Raw genomic sequence first — 16,919 nt, 5'->3', positions numbered from 1 at the left:
CAGACTCATCCAGTCTGATATTGATGCATTTTTGGGGACAGGGACACGTATTAGAAAGTGGAATTTGGAAGGCATGGAGCAGAAGGGATAGAGGCCGGAAGGCAAAGTGAAAATGTGTGCAAAGGAGAGATAATTGGGAATAGAATGAGAAACCTAGGAGCCGCCAAAGGTCTATGCGCCAGAAGAAAGAATGAAGCACAGGCCACGTAATTCTGCACTCTGTTACACCAAAAATCAAGAGTTTTCTTAACATGTAAGACAGAAGAATTTTATCCAGAAAAGGAGAGAAAAAAGAAGAATTAGGGGAAGATTTGCCACAAAGAAAACAGGAGATACAACAGTATTTGACATTTTGACTCCCTGAGGCTTTCCAGGCTATAATATGTCTAGTATTTATTTTGGCAGATTGTTTTAAATGTATTAATTGTTTTAGCTGTGTTTGCTATGCCCCCAAAATGCTAAGGAAGGAAGATCAATGGTAAAAGGTTTGTATAAAAATGAGTTTCATTTATAAATACAAATTTCAAGGACAATGTTTAATCATACGTTTCATTTTGACTTTTGTAATGTTATCATTCTTTCCTTTAGGTTTTTTCAGCTTGTTTTATTTCCATGCTTTGAATGACCTTTTATTGTACTAAACCACCTTAAGTTTGGTAATATAAGGTAGAACAGGGGTTGTATTTAGTGCTGTCAGTTTGCTAGCGCAAGGGCTCTTGCCCTATGTGGAAGTCTGTTTCTCAGTGTTGTACAACAGACAAATCCAATGCAACAGGTCCACTGTACATACGAATACAAGCTGTCTGTTGTGGAATGACCTGCTAGTACTGATGTGGGGAATAGGGTTGCCAGGTTCATGGCCTGAGACTGATCCTGTATCTTTAGGAGAAGAGAAAGTCAGCCAAGTGCAGGTGTTCTTGCAACCCTGTAATGGGAAAAACCACAAGGTGGAATTCTCCCTTCCCCCTGCACAACTTTTAAAGATACAGAAGACCTCTTGGTTGCAAGGCCCAACCTCCAAGAGGTCTTCTGTATCTTTAATTGCAAAAACATGGATCTCTATGGATGACAGCTATCTTCAAAAAGAATGACTAAATAGTATAAAGAGTGCTATATAGTGTGAAGTAAAGCTGCAATATCCTAATGAGGATGGTAAAAATTTCACTCAATCTGGAATAATGATGTTACATTGTAGAAATCTTTAAGTGCATGTAATTTATGAGGGCTTCAGCACACACTATGCTGTTCTGTACAGGACTTCACAGATGCTGAAAGTCAACACACAGACCCAACAAATGGGCATATGTTAACAGCTGAGAGGAAATTTCAGATCCATTCATTTCATGGTCTCCTTTCCCTCTGTAATTCTGTTTGCTTTCTTGCTTCCCTAACTTTCCAAGCAAGTTACTCACACCACTTGAGACAATGTGCCTGTTGCATTGGGCTCCTTTTTTCTAATTCAGTTCAGTTCTCTGTGTGTCTGTCTCATATCTAATGCCCTTTCCAACCTTCTCCTATCACTCACATATTGCTGTTCTTCACCCAGTCTTCTCCTGATCTTCAGACAGTTGCACATCCAGTCTTAGGGTAGAGTCACTCTTACTGTTGTGTCAGTTCCAGAATGTCTCCACCTCTTTTTTCTGAAAATGGGGGCACATGATGCTATTTATTTATTTATTAGATTTATATTCCACCCTTTCTCCCAGTAGGAGCCCAGGGCAGCACACTAAAAACACTTTCACACATCATAAAAATTAACTTTAAAATTTGTTTTATTTATTAAACTACCATTAAAACCAAATATCTTTAAAAACATATTTTTTAAAAAAAAGCTTTAAAAACACCTATTTTTTAAAAAAAATTAAATACATGTTAAAAAGCAATTCGAACACAGATGCAGACACTAGTCAAACCCTACCCCTTTTTACCAAATACTTCCAAGCTACACAGGAAGTGGATTGGACTGTGAAAGACCAACCCAAATGGTGTTTGCATTTTGACTAATTTGTAGGGCAGTCCAATATCTCAGAGAGGAGGTCAGGTCTCCTGCTACCCTGGTACATTCTCTATAGCTGCGCAATTTCCCTGCTTTTTAAAGTTTGATAGAAATATCTCTTGTCTATAGGTATGTTCTTAAACCGCAAGGTTTTTTGCCTATTAGTGAATTCTCTCTGACTGTTTATGTATCGCCATGAAAATTGAGTTCAGGACTATAAGATTTGTAAGGTTTTGTTTTGAAATGAGCTTATGGGAAGCATCAGAATGGCTTGGGGGGTATTTTCAATTTAGCATTGCAGAATCTGAAAAATCCACGCTGGCTATACTATACAGCCACTCTCGCTGGCTATACTATACAGCCAAGACTGCCCTGAATTAGCTGCCTTATGGTGCCACCAAACAGACTAGATTTCTTGTTTCATCTTGAATTCCCCTACCCCCAAATCTCTGATCAGACACTTCCAGTTTTAAAATGGGAGGAGATGATGAAGAATGGTTCCTTTTGGGGGCGATCAAATTATTTCCTTTATGTTTTCTTAAGCTTCATAATTCCTTTGAAGAATGTATTTGAAGAATCAAGGATTGTATCTATTATTATAGGCTCAGGACTTATTTGTTTTCAGAAATACAGGCTTTATTGTCATCACTGAAGAAATCCATGGAAAGAAAAGACAGATAGGATTGCTATGCAATAGATATAGCATCTGTATTTCATGGGAGATAATAGTACCATTAGTAGAGTTGTAAGCTGACCCACAGATCTATTCCATCACCTTAAGGTGCTTGTTGAACAATCATTCCACTGTATTTCCTGTTCTTAGTCTCAATGGAGTTGATCTGTGCCGACCTTATGCCTTCCAAAGTGCCTGCAGTATTATAAAGTGAAGTCACTGAGAGTGTACCCTTATCCTTAATTTAGCATGTTATAAAGGCAACATTAATGCATTACACATTGTAGAGTATGTGTGAGATACTGATAACCTTAGCAATAACTGTTTCTTTTGTCTATATCCACAAACCCTGGAGATCAAAGTTTGCCTATAATAAAGAAATATACTGAATAAAGGATGGAGTGTCGAGTAAGGAGGGTAAGGAGAAATAGTTCTGATCAGAGAAAGGAAACATTGCATTAGGAACTCAAGGGTTAATTTTCATTGTTACTTACAAACTAAATAAATAAACACAGATTTTTTGGGGGAGAGGGGCTGATATTCCATAATCTTAGATGTGTACATATGGAGTATTCAGCCCTGAAATAGCTTCCCTATCGAAAATGTAGCATGGAACTTTGGCTTCCTTGTGAGTCATGTGATATACACTCCATGCCTTTTAAGAAAAGGAGTTACACACAACCCCTGCATGTGTTGAAAAAATGTAGGCAGAGGGTCATGGGGCCAGTCCTACCACTACCATTGCCACACAGCACTGCCACGGTGCCTTAACAAATATGCAGTTGATGTTTTTTTCAGGAAGAATTCTCTGCACATTATATGCATGGAGAAATCCTACACAGGATGAAGAACCAGTGTTTCTCCTCATGTATGGAATCTCTCCACACATACACTGTATGCATGGATTCTTTCTGATAAATATCAAGTGCTCAGACAGCATGGCCGCAGTGTATTGTGATGGCAGTGGATGGGCTAAGCTGTGCAGTTACATGTATCATCCATGTGTTCATATAATGAGTCATGGGGGTTGTGTGTGCAACTCCTTTTGTAGAAGAACTGCACCAATTTTCAGGAAAGAGGCAGAGCTGGCACAGCAGGGAAGTAGAGATGGTCAGCTATCTCTTTTGCAGGTGTAGGCTGTTGTAGTATTTACTGAAAGAACAAGGTTATGGCCCATTGGCTGTGCCTCTATATCTTGCAAGGATGGATACAATCAGCCTGCTAGGCTGACCTACTTACTAACACATACTACCTTCAGAAGGCCACATTGCCACCACACCAAAGAAGACTAGTGACACAGTTATGGGATAATGTTATATTTATTTAAAATATAACAATTATATATTAAATCCAATTGCTGCCAATTACCAAATTAAAGCTACTTTGGGCAGGTGAGGGATCTGAGAGGGATTTATCCCTCCTGTTTACTGGGCATGTCAGTCTCTTCAGACCATGACTACCTAGCAAAGTATGTGGGTAAATTTATCCCTCCTTGCCAGCGGAGTCAATCACATGTTTCCAACCTTTACAACCTGGCCCCGCCGTACAGGCATTCACCCTGATGTGCAAGTTGGTTGCACAAGGACACCCTCAAGATTCCCACCAGCCATGCAGCCGCAAGGCAAAAAGAGGCAAGATTCAAGGGAGGAGTTGGCTTATGTACCCTCCTCCTTCCTTACTCAGATTGGCCCAAGGGGCCCATGTGGCACAATTTTGAACCCTTCAGGAATGTTCCCAAGCCTTCTAGCAAGGTGGGGTGGTGGCAAACACGCCCCCGCCTTGGCGGGAACGGCATTCTCCAGAGTATCTTGTTATCAGCCCTGAAAGCTTTTCTGGATATTACTGAATTGACAGGGCTGTACATTATCCTGTTGCCTCTAATGACATAAACACCCCAACATATACACACCCAAACCACAAACTTCAGGGAACAGAAGTTTTAAAAATGAAAAACACATGAAGGCCCAGGAAAATAAAGTTTTCTAATAGTGTTTAAATAGGAGCACAATGAGGCCAATGCTACTTGGATAAATGTATTCTGACCGATATACTAGAAGGAGGAGAAAGCTTCATATCTCTAAGTTCCAGCTATTTGTTAAAATATTTGTCACAAACATTTAATTTAGGATTTATTCTATAATGGAGCCACTTAATTTTTTTTATATATCCCAATCTTAGTGTTCAAAGGGATAAAGTAGCATTTTATGCTGTGAGGATGATTTTTCCATACAGATTATTTTGTCTAAATTTGTGTCATTGTAGAGCTTAGACGTTCAGGGCTAAAAATGAAGAATATAGGATTTGAACAGGATTAATTTTGTTTCCAGTCATACCCACACAGATAATAAAGACAGTTTCATAGCATCATGGAATCTTAGGACTTCAGGCCTGGAGGAGGAGAAATTAAAGACTTGTTTTGTCGGCCCCCCTTTGTTCTAAGGCAGAACTCATTATACCTAAGCCACAGATATTAATCTATCATAAAGTTTTATTGTCACACTCTGGTCTAAGAGAATGAGAAAGAAAGGGGAAACATTATCAAAATGAGACATATTTGCAATCCCTCCTTTCTCCCTCACAGTCACTGGATGTTCCCGGCCATCATCTTATGGATACAAGTAAATAACTAGCTATAAGGATCACAATAAACCCAGTGGGATAGTGCATGCATGTTTATTGCTGATGTCCAATTCGAATGAACAATACATGAAAGTACCTGCTGCAACCATGGGCTTTACTTAGAAATGAGATCCTCACAAATTTGCATCATAGCTCTTCATAGGCTTTGAAACTGGCTTGACCCACCTTCAAAATGCAAGCCACCCATTGTATATGGTGCCACATTAGAGGCTTAGTGTCCTTTGGGTTTTTGCTGCGCTCAAGCCTGCAGTTGTAAGGATTTGATAAATATGTGCAGAAATGGTCTTTGCGTATCTATTTGAAACTAGTTAATGTTTTGTTGCAGCTGTAGATGATAAAACTGGTGTGTTTGGATATGGATGGTCCATATCACTGTGAAGGTCAAATGATTACTGCAAAAGCTCCATGGTGAACTGAGGATAGGTTGGTGAGAAAATATAGCTCAGAAAGCAACCTGTTTGTTCAGAGACACTATACAGTCATTCACCTTAGCATGCAAGGATTATAATAATGTAGACGGACAGGGATGTACAGAGAAACCCAATCCAAATATCCCTGCTCATGTGGCTCCTTTCAGAAGGCTTTCCTTCTTATGTTGAGCATGAAGGTCTGAAGGGGGCTTCATGCATTTAGAGGCCACTGAGCAATCAGTAACCATATCTTATCAGGATTTCTGATCACACAAAAGCTTCTAAACATGTATCAATCTGCACTATACATTTAAAGCAGTATTATACCACTTTAAAGATTTTGCACTTCTCCAAAGAGTCCTGGGAATCCTATTCTCCTCACAGAGCTGCAATTCCCAGAGTTCCCTGAGAAGCAGAATTCACTGTTAAACTACTAATTAAGTGTCTTGGGAGTGGGGGGATTGATCAGGTTAGACCCCTAACAGCTTATTCTATTAGTATCAGGCAGAAGTACACTGTGAGGTTAAAAAGTACCCTTTCCCTATGTGACAGGAATGAGGAATCTGTGGTGTCCAGGTGTTGTTGGACTACCACCATCCCTGACCATTGGTCATGCTGGCCAGGGCCAGATGGGAGTTGGAGTCCGCCAATATCTGGATATCCACAAGTTACATGTTCCTGCTATATGGTGACATTTCTTGAGGAGAGAAAAGAAAAAGTTGTCATTTTTCCTTTCACCCCTCCTGAGGTCTTCGCCCCCCCCCAAGCAGCCCAAGCAACACAACAAGGATACTGCTCTGGAGCCCAAAAAACAAAGAGTCTTGTTAAGACCTAGGGATACACTTCAAAGTTTTGTTGTTATAGCAAATTGCAAATCAGTTCAAAATCCAGGCCATTTGAATCTAGTATACAAAGTTCCATTCAAATGAAGCATTTTTCCTCTGTAAATTGCAGAAAGGTCTAGGGCAGGGGTTCCCAAACATTTTTCCCCCACAGACCACTTGAGAATTGCTGAAGGTCTTGACGGCCCACTTAATGATTTTTCTGCCTGTTGCAGTAATTGCAGAGCTTTGTGCTAGAAGCTGTGCAATTCTTAACTGTATCCTTATTACTTCTTTTATTTTTAATATATTGTATTTTATTGTATTAAAATTTGAATTCCAACCCATTCAAATTGTAATACAATATAAGAAACAAAAGAAGCAATAAAATACAATTAAAAATATATATAAACATTTAATGCTATGGATGTGTCATCTCCTGTCTTCAACCACAGCCATTTTGTAGACCACCTGAATGAGGCTCAGGGACCACTGGTGGTCCATGGGCCACAGTTTGGGGACCTCTGGCCTGGGGCTTGCATATTCAATGGTTAAATATAGAGCATCTTCTGAAAGAATTATGCACTGTCACTAACAACTCTTCTGAAGCATGCAGTAGTCATAATTTATTTTTAATAGCAGGAAATCACTTTGTGACATGTACAATGAAAACACTGTATATCTTGAAGCTTAGATGCCTGAGGACCTCCATTTGTTAATCAGAGGCAAGCACTAATTTGCTAGGAGAGTCAAATGGTCCAGGGGTACACCATTTATTGGCTACCAATATTCTGTAGTAAGAAAAAGAAGATTTATTCTGCAGTGGGAATTCCTGTCAGGATGTGAATCTTTCCCTACTGCAAGATAAGCTTGTCTGATATGTCTGGAACATAAATGGTGTCTTGATTACACAGAAATGGCCATCTCCATCCCAATAAACAAAAGCCTGCTGTCATTAAATCCCCAGCCATAACAGAATGTATTCATGTTACCAGAGTCACCAAAGATACTGGATTTAGTTTAGGAAATTGTAGCCTACAATTAAATATAATTTCCTGTTGAAAACAACAGGAGAAGTATAGTCATGCCAAGACCTTGTCCACAGCTGAAACAGGAACAGGAAGGAATTGAACATATTTCAGTATACTAATTTGCTAGCCTCAATAATAAAGCAATTGCTATAGCTCTTACAAAGGTGATTCACACCGTGCATGTTACTTTCTCACGACTATGGCAGTCATTTGTCATGTATTGTCTCAACACGATCTTTTCCCCAAGTATAGTGTTTCAAAGAACTATAAAAATATCATTTCTCCAAAGTTTAGTTGTGTTATGGATTTGTTCCACAGCCTAGGAGAAACCAGCTCTCAAATGATGCAAATTTCAGTATCTGATAAAAGAAATAAAATGTTAGCCTTATCTGTCCATGCTAAAGCATTGCCAGTCAAACGAAATGGCTGATGTCCAATTTGATTTCATGTGCAGCCTGGATCGATGTTATTGATTGAACAGGAAAAGCTTAATTATTTGTTTTGTATGTTAAGTTTATTGCAAATGTTGGCTACATGCCAACTAATTATTTAGGCAGGAAGTTGTGACTGTCTAAATTAATATTGGAAGAACTGCTGTGTTTACCCCAAGGCTGAAAATGCAAGGATCAAGCAGGAACTGTTCTAAGACATTTAGAACTGTGTCTGTCATTAAAATCCTTAAACTTGCATGCACAGAAATGAAGGCAGGCTCCTGCTATTATTTTCCGCCCAAGGATAATTAAATCCACATAATAAAGAGTGTATTGTTCCTGATGCTATGCATTTCTCTTTCTCTAAAAAAAAAAAGTATTCTTGAATAGCAACTGTCAGAGGCCTGGGATTTGGTGTGAAAGAATCTATTGCAAGATTTCTAATTATGTACTCTAAAGAAATGCTATTGCAGGCCTTGGAGAGCATCCCCTCCCTTCCCTCCCTCCTAAGGATTGTGATGTACATAACCACAGCCGTAACAATTGGACTCTAGATACAAAAGGGGGAGTGGTAAATTACTAAAGCCTTCTCACAAAGGTCATAGGCAGAACAACCTCTCTTTTCATAAGGAGAAAATCGAAGCACATTTCAGCACTGAACAGGCAAAGCAACTTCTCCACCCCCTCCTAACAAAAATGGCTGTTGAAAATTAGTGGAAATCGTTGTGTCATTTTAAATTTGCTACATTTTAATCCTATACTTCTTCCAAGGAAAGCCAAGTGGGAAACATGGTCTTTCCCTCCATTTTATCCTCACAACAACTCTGTGAGAGAGATAAGTCTGAAAGACTGGTTGGGCCAAGGTCACACAGTAAGTTTCATAACCCGGTGGAGATCTGAACCTGTGTCTCTCTGGTTTCTAAACCTACACTCTGCATTGGGTGTCATAAGTAGAATGAGTTTTAAAAAAAAAAAAAAAAACAACTGTTATAGAACCATCACCAGTAAAATCCTTTATGCTATGTCACCAGCCTTTATGTTCTTGCCATCGACTCCAGAACCATTACCATGAGTGGCTGGCACGGTGGGATAGTCCATCAGCATCACCCACCTGACAAGAGCATCACTGCTGCTTACCAGGATGGTGCAGAGGCAGGATGGTGGCAAGGTTGGGGCTGTGCAGGTGGAACCAATCCATGTGTTGGGGAAGGGAAACCCCACCATCCTTGGTCAGTCTACAGGGGCATGTAGCTGGTGCAAGGCCAAAGAGACAGCTTGGGACTGCTAATAGTGTATTGTTCACCATGCTTCCCAATGGCTGCCTGGAACAAGTAAGCCTAAGTGGTCTCAGATATGATGTTCGATAACCCCAGGGTTCTAGTACTGAGTGGGGCTTCAACATTCACCCTGAGACTGCCCTTGTGGGGCCAGAGACTTTACATCTTCCATGACAGCCATGGGGTTATCTCAGTTTTTCACTGGTCTAGCACATAGAATCTAGCCTAGGCTGAGACTGGAGGAGAGTGGTCTCGATGTTAGGAGGAGTTGAAATTACCCAGCTAGCATGGTAAGACCACTACCTGTGAGTTTGGTCTGATGGTTCCAGTCCACCCACCCACCCCTCTTTAAGATGGTCCACCTCCAGAGGCTTATGCAATCCAATTAATTCCTGAACGCTCTGGGGGATATTCCAGTAGCCACTGCTGGTATTCTGCTGATAGAATTATGTGAATCAGGGCAGTTAGGGAGATCACATTGGCTCCTCCGGTGCACCTGAGCAGCCCTGACCTAGCAGCTGTCCTTCCTTCACACCATCCTAGTAAGTCATTCTTGTCTATGGAAGGATGAGGCACAGTGGGCCATTGACACAATTGCACCCAAGTGCCCTCACTGGCACAATGGATCTCAAGCAGTCCCCTGGTTATTGGGAGTTCAAGCAATGAAACAAGTCCAGAGACAGCTGGAACACAAGTAGTGCAAGTCTTGTTGACTGAACATGGATAAAAACACATAATCATGCCTACTGCATAGCAGTGAAGAAAGCATACTTTACCACCACCATTTCATCCCTGAATAGCCACTCAGCAGAGTTTTATTGAGTTGTACATTTAATGTTTTCATCCACTATGATTAACCCTGTCTTGGAGCCCTGGTTATAGAGAGTAGCATTGGCTGACTGTGCCTCAACTTCTGGCAGTCAATTTGCAGGAAACCACAGATAGGTCTTTCCCCTGCAGACCTGCTTGAAATGGAACTTAACGCGGCCAAGGCAATGGTGAAACAATGGTTGACATTGACAACCAAGAGCTCTTTGCAGCAGCCTCTGGCCCCTGTTCCCCCCACGCATTGGGTTTGGTAGACTTCCCTAGCAAAGAAGGGATGCTCTACTTACAATGGCTTTCTGTCCCCAAGTATAGAAGGGCCTTCTCGCTGGTTTGCTTTGATGCTTTACCCTCTAAACTCTTAGAAGGCAGGTTTGATAAGATCCCAAGGATTCATAGGTACTGCCCTTGTGACATGTTCGAGTTGGAGACGGTTTCTCATGTCCTTTTTAATTGTAGATTTTATGATGGTGCCAGAAATGACCTTTTAACTCCTATTTTTCAAGCCTTACCAGGTCGCTCCATAAGTGTACTTTTATCAACCCTTCTTCAGGGCTCTGATAAAGAAATTACAATACGTGTGGCCAAATTTCTGAATCAGGCCATGGAGGCCAGGAAATACCTGACTAGTCCTAGGTCTTGATTCTGTTGATTCTGTTGAATTGTTTACATTTTTCAGTTTTAAAGTACACATTTTATCTGTTAAAGTGTCTGTATTTGTTTTTATGCGGGTTGTTTGCAATGGTCTGTAGACTACGCAATAAAGATTGTTGTTGCTGCTGCTGCTGATACCCACCTCTTTAACATCTGAATCATGAGAGGTGGTCTTAAACTGGTGCCTGGGTGAAGTCACGGGCTGGATAAAGGCTAGAAACTTGCAACTGAATCCTGATACGACAGAGACATGATGGATGGATGGATGGATGGATGGATGGATGGATGGATGGATGGATGGTTTTCATGTTCAAGAATTGGGTTGTGTAACAGCTCTGGTTGGGGTTGTTCTCCCCCTGAAGAAGTAAGTGTGTGGTTTAGGAGTGCTCCCAGATCCATTTCTATCATTAGCAGCTCAGATGACTTCAGTGGTTCAGAGCACCCCTTGCCAGCCTTGGCTGGTATGCCAGTGAAGTTCCTGGGCAGAGATAGCCTTGCCACTGTTGTTGATACATTAATAACATCACAATTGGTCTACTGTAATCGGCTGTATGTGAAGTTACTCTTGTGCCTGGTTTGGAAGCTATAGCTAGTGCAAAATGTAGCTGCTAGGATCCTTAACGGGATTTTAACACATATTACACCAGTACAAAAAGCACTTCAGTGGCTGCCTATTAGTTCCCAAGATAAGTTCAAGACTTTGTTGCTAACGTTTAAAGCCCTAAACTGCTTTGGACCAGGATACTTAGCAGACCATTTTCTCCAGAACAAACCAAGCTGGTCTTTAAGATCTTCAAGGGAGACCCTGCTGGTTGCTCCATGGCCAGCAGATTGACAACACACAAATGGGCCTTCTTGGTGATGACACCCACCCTCTGGAATTTCCTCCCTTGGGCAATTTGTGAGGTGGAGACTAATGACTTTTAAATGCCTCTTAACAAGTTATATGTTTACCCAACGTTCCTGAACTCTCACTCTTAGTTAAGTTTTCTTTGACTCTGTATCATCATCATCATCATCATCATCATCATCATCATCATATTATTATTGCTATTTTTATTACTGTTGATATTCTTTGTATACTGGTTCATTTATTTGTGATATACAGTTGTCTTTTGTTTTTTTCTTATTTTTCTCTAGTTTTGTAACCTGCCTGGGATCTCGGGTAGAAGGGTGGGGAGTAATAATAATAATAATAATAAAAGAAAAATATTGAATGTTGTTGTATTTTATTGTTTATGTAAGCCACAGTGATTTTTATTATGTTAAGTGCTATACATTTTTCATAAATAATTTAAGATTAGTAAAATAAACTTCTGTTTATAAGAGAAGCCTTGATACTTGTTACATTGCCCCTTCCCTTTAATTGTGACATAGAATAGCAGCATCTCTAAAATGTTGCTATTATTGAAAGAAGGCAAGCATGAGAAAACACTAGAAAACAATGTGCAGGCTAGATTCTAATGATAAGACAGCATTTTTCATTTTCTGTAATATGGATCTCTGCATAGGGTTCCCCATCACACATGCCCATTCCCTTTATTTCCGATTTTTAGAGGTGAGCGTGGATCCTTATATAGCCAAAATGGCACCATCCATGCACAAGAGGGAAGTGTCAGCATGATTGGGGGAACCCAGAAAGGACAAAAAGTCGCAGAAATACAAAAGATCTTGCAGGGGGGGGGGATTCAGGAAATTGTGCAAGCACAATAGGGAGAGAAAAAAACTCCTAAGGAAGGGAAACCCATCCAATATTTCCTAATGAGGACTCAGCATGCTCAGTGCCCATGGAATGTTGGCTGACTGTTCAAAGGCAGGGTGAATGGAAAACTAGGGAAGGGGGAATGGAGCATCCTCGGAAAAGGCATGGTTTCGTGGCAGAAACTCTGCACAGGAGTCCAGCACACTGTGATATTTTGTTGCAGTTTCTATTGTACATTTAATAAATGTATAAATAACACCAACAGGATATTTAGTATGAGAAAACATGATTTATTGTAGGAAAATAACCGTTTTGAACAGTATATGGGAATTTGTCTCCCTCCCTCTCTCTTTCCTGCTCAGTGCCATCTCAAGGTGTTTAGTAGTTTGCATAGAGCAGACGCATTCTCACATTCTGGAGTGCTACAGGCCAGTGTGTGTCTATGTGTGTGTGTGTCTGTGTCTCTGTGTGTGATGCATATAAATGAGAAGATATTTATGCTTATCAAGCCTTCTCCAAAGAAAATGTCAGATCACAGTAGAATGATTTTCATATAGGGGGAAAAACACCACCTTACTCCCTGCTGATTCTATTTTTAATTGGACGTTGGTTCCAACCCTGATTTTAGAATCCGCTGAAAAGCATGCAACATCTCTCTTACCAGAGGTAAACTCCACCCCCTCAGCATAGTTCTTCCATGATTCATTCCTAGTTTCACCTTTTCTTTTCTTCCCCTTTTTCTAAAAATTCATAACAATAGAAGTGTCACAGCTTGATATATTATGTGTCAGTAGTGTACCCATTCCTATGTATTGCTTAGCAGCTCTTGAAAGGTCTATATCAACAACAAGAAAAAGTAGTTTTGGCTTTCTCATGCTAGTTATTTTTTACTAGCAGTTTGAAAACTGCTGCAAATATACACACAGTGCTTTGGACACATGATGGCTGTATTTCTGCATGTTCTCCCCCCTTTTTGGGGGGGGGAGGGGGTCTATTATTACTGTTTGCAATATATTTAAGCAGTTCACCCCGATTTCCTAAAGATGCTCTAGGCACATCTGTTTATCATACCTTTTTCTTTCTCTCTTTTTTAAAAGGACACTTTTACATGTGGGAATAATTGTTCCTTTGTGTTATAAATCACAGAGATGCCAGCCGCTAAGGCTGTACTGTTATGTGATTTAAAAACTGAGCTAAGCTAGAAGGCTTAAGAGGGAATGAACATGAAATCTGAAATTGCTTTGACAGTAAGGGTAAAATAATTTATTTCTACTGACTATTAAAGGTCCACTGATTCCCAAGACGATGAAATACTTCTGGAAACATGGGAAATTTCAATTAGGTTTCTTCTTATAATTGCTGCAGCCAATTACACTGTAGCTGGGATTTGGGTTCATTTCTTGGCTATTTTGTTTGGAGGATAATTCCTTCTGCCCCAGTTAATTAGATCTTTGGGCCAGGGAATGACCAAACTTGCAAAAAGAAAAAAATCCACAGAGTTTGTTCTATAGTGTTTTTCCCCCTTCACTTTTGTTTTGGCATCAAGAATGAGCTGAATGAACATATATTGGTGTCAAACGTAATTACAGAGAGAAGCCATCAACATTACGGTAATAACTGTAAGCCGCGAAAAGTAGACTATGACTTTATTAATAAGATGCAAGTTCATTTCAGCCAAGTCATTATGACTTTAATGTTGTTTTGATGGCTTATTACTGAATTATGGTCTGTTTATGAAATTCTTAAGAATATGGTAATTGTCATTTACAAATTTGAGAGACCATTCGGGCAGGTTGTAACGTCCTGAACCCTGTCCACTTTATGGAGAGATCGGGGGGAGGGTTACAATGGAGCCTCTTCAGAGGGACAAACTTGCTTATTTGAATATCTGGGCCAGCCTCCCTATTTCTTAAACATAAGGATAAAGGACCAGTTAGCTCAAATGTGCGTTATTTATTATTTCATTGTACTCCCAATTATCTTTGTCTCTGAAGATTCACAGCAGGCAGCAAAATTAACATATGTATTGTACATAAATACAGCATATATGTTTTGTCGTGGGAAACAATAGTTCTAAATGCTATAGGCAGCTGCTTTAGGAAGGATTGTTGCCACTCATAAACAACAGCAAAGACAGCCAAATGTTAATCAGCAAAATGAAGGCTTCCGAGCTAGGCAACAGAGAGACGACATGAACTCAGCCTAAAGGCATGATATCTAGTAATGGCACATGAACATGATGAGAGGACAAGGCACATCTGCAGGCTTCCTGCTCGATATTAAGACCTCCACAACAGCAGAGATGTTTGCAGCTGCAATACCTAAGGCTACAGGCACAGGCACACAACTCGTAGAGGGGGGCACCCTGCTTTTGCCTGGCCTTGGGCTTCAAGCTAGCTCCCTCTAGTATTAGAAGACAGCAGCAGCAGCAGCCAGAACAATTAGACCTTAAATATGCTCTACAGCAGCAGCTGTGGCATTGTCTTTTCAAACGTTGCCTATGATTACACAAGCAGCAAGCAAGCACCACAAGGGATCCGGCCGGAGGCTTACATTGCAGGCACTCTTAGGGCGAGTTGTGTGCTCTGACTCCCACACAAACCATTTCCTTCTGTGATTTCAATGATGAAATGTCAGAAGCAAGCCCCTGTGGTGGTGGCAACAGCAGCAGCTCCCAGGCTACTGAGAAAGCCACAGTCATGCGGGAGCAGACATTGCAGATAAGCTTGAAGCTACATGAGAAAATAATTCTGCCATCAGACCTAAAGCTGTCATTACAGACCAGCAGGTCCACTAGGCTGTCTGCCCTGTGTGGTTGGATTCATCAGCAGTGCTGTGTTCCATTTCGGTCCTCCACAAGAACCATGGGAAGAGATCCCTTATTGCAGAGTATTTCATATGGAGAACTGTCAATCAAGCCTCTTTTCAGATGGAACTGTGCCAGCAAGCATACAAATATACAGGGCTGGGGAAAATGAGTACTTCTATATGATATGTATTTATAATAACAATAATAAAAATCTGTCCCGCTTTTCTCTGTCACGTGGGTACAAGGTGGCTAACTGCAAAGAAAATAGAAAAATTCATTACAAGAAAAGTAAAACATGTAATTAAAAAGAGCAGCAATAAAAGTAACAAATGCTAAAAGGCCTTAAATAAGACTGTCCACTGCGATAGAACTGTCTTAAGTGACTGCTCAAAAAAGAGGGTCAAACACTCTCTGGAGGCTGTTCTATGATCTGGGTGCCACATTCAAAAAAGGTCTTCTCTCTTGTCTCCATCAGACAAACCTCCATCAGTTATGGGACTATTAGAAGGATATATGTTTGCTATTGCTGAACATCTCCCTTCTGGTCAATATTATTTTGATTTTACAAATAGACAGAACTTTACAATTTTTAGGCTAAATATAATCTATGAGATATTGCTTATTTTTGCTCTAGGGTTTTACAGAAATGCAACTAGGGATGGAAAACATCTGCTTGGGCTCAGCCCAAAATCCAATTGGTCTGCCCAAATGTTCAGGTAAAGCCCTGAAAAAAACTTAAGGGGCTTCCAAGCGCTTTATCAAAACACTCAACCAGCAGCCTAATTGGTCCACACCATATCAATCCCAGCTCTCTTGGGGAGTTCTCACATTTCTCCAGGAAAAAAAGGTCAGAGGGAAGGAGTGTCAATGGTCAGTAGGAGTATCATTGCGGCTGGAAATGGCAGGGCTTGTACCAAACTCCATCATGGCCAGCTGCAAATAGATTAGATAACACCATGCAGTAGAAAAGAAACATCACAACTCATTTGCTCAGGGCCAGCTCCAGGCATGCTGGGGCCCTTGGGCACCAGCCTGCCCCGGGCCCCTCCGCCCCCCTTCCGTGATCCGCATCAGGAACCGCGGATCACAGGACAGGAGCTTCCGAGCTGCCTGCTACCCCCTCTTCACCTACCTTTCTCTGCTGTTTATTGCGGCTCTGCACACTGCACGCACAGGGTTGCCATCAATCAAGATGGCGGCCGAGGTTTCTGTAAGGGGCTGAAGCCTCTGCCACCATCTTGGTTGATGGCACACAACATGCGTATTGCTGCCATCAACCAAGATGGCGGCAGAGGCTTCAGCCCCTTACGGAAACCTTGGCTGCAATCTTGATTGATGGCAACCCTGCACACACTGCAAAATACAGCAGAGAGAATGGTAGATGAAGCAGGGGGATGGCGGGAGGCTCGGAAGCTCCTCCTGTCCTGCGATCTGCAGCTCCTGCAGATGTCATTTGCCGCCAGGAATCATGGAGCTTGTACTGAAGTCCCATGGTCTCCACCAGCAAATGAAGGAGTCAGGTTGTAAGTTGCTTTCCGATAGCCAGAGTAAGTTCATCTAAGTTGTTCAACTCAGACTGGGGCTGCTTTCTTTACGGGGGGAGCTCTCATTTCAACACTCACTCTGTCCCTCAAAGCAACACTTCATCTC

Source organism: Rhineura floridana, chromosome 6 (genome assembly GCF_030035675.1).
Source record: "Rhineura floridana isolate rRhiFlo1 chromosome 6, rRhiFlo1.hap2, whole genome shotgun sequence".
NCBI classification, from domain to species: domain Eukaryota; kingdom Metazoa; phylum Chordata; class Lepidosauria; order Squamata; family Rhineuridae; genus Rhineura; species Rhineura floridana.
Note: the sequence above shows the minus strand (reverse complement) of the source record.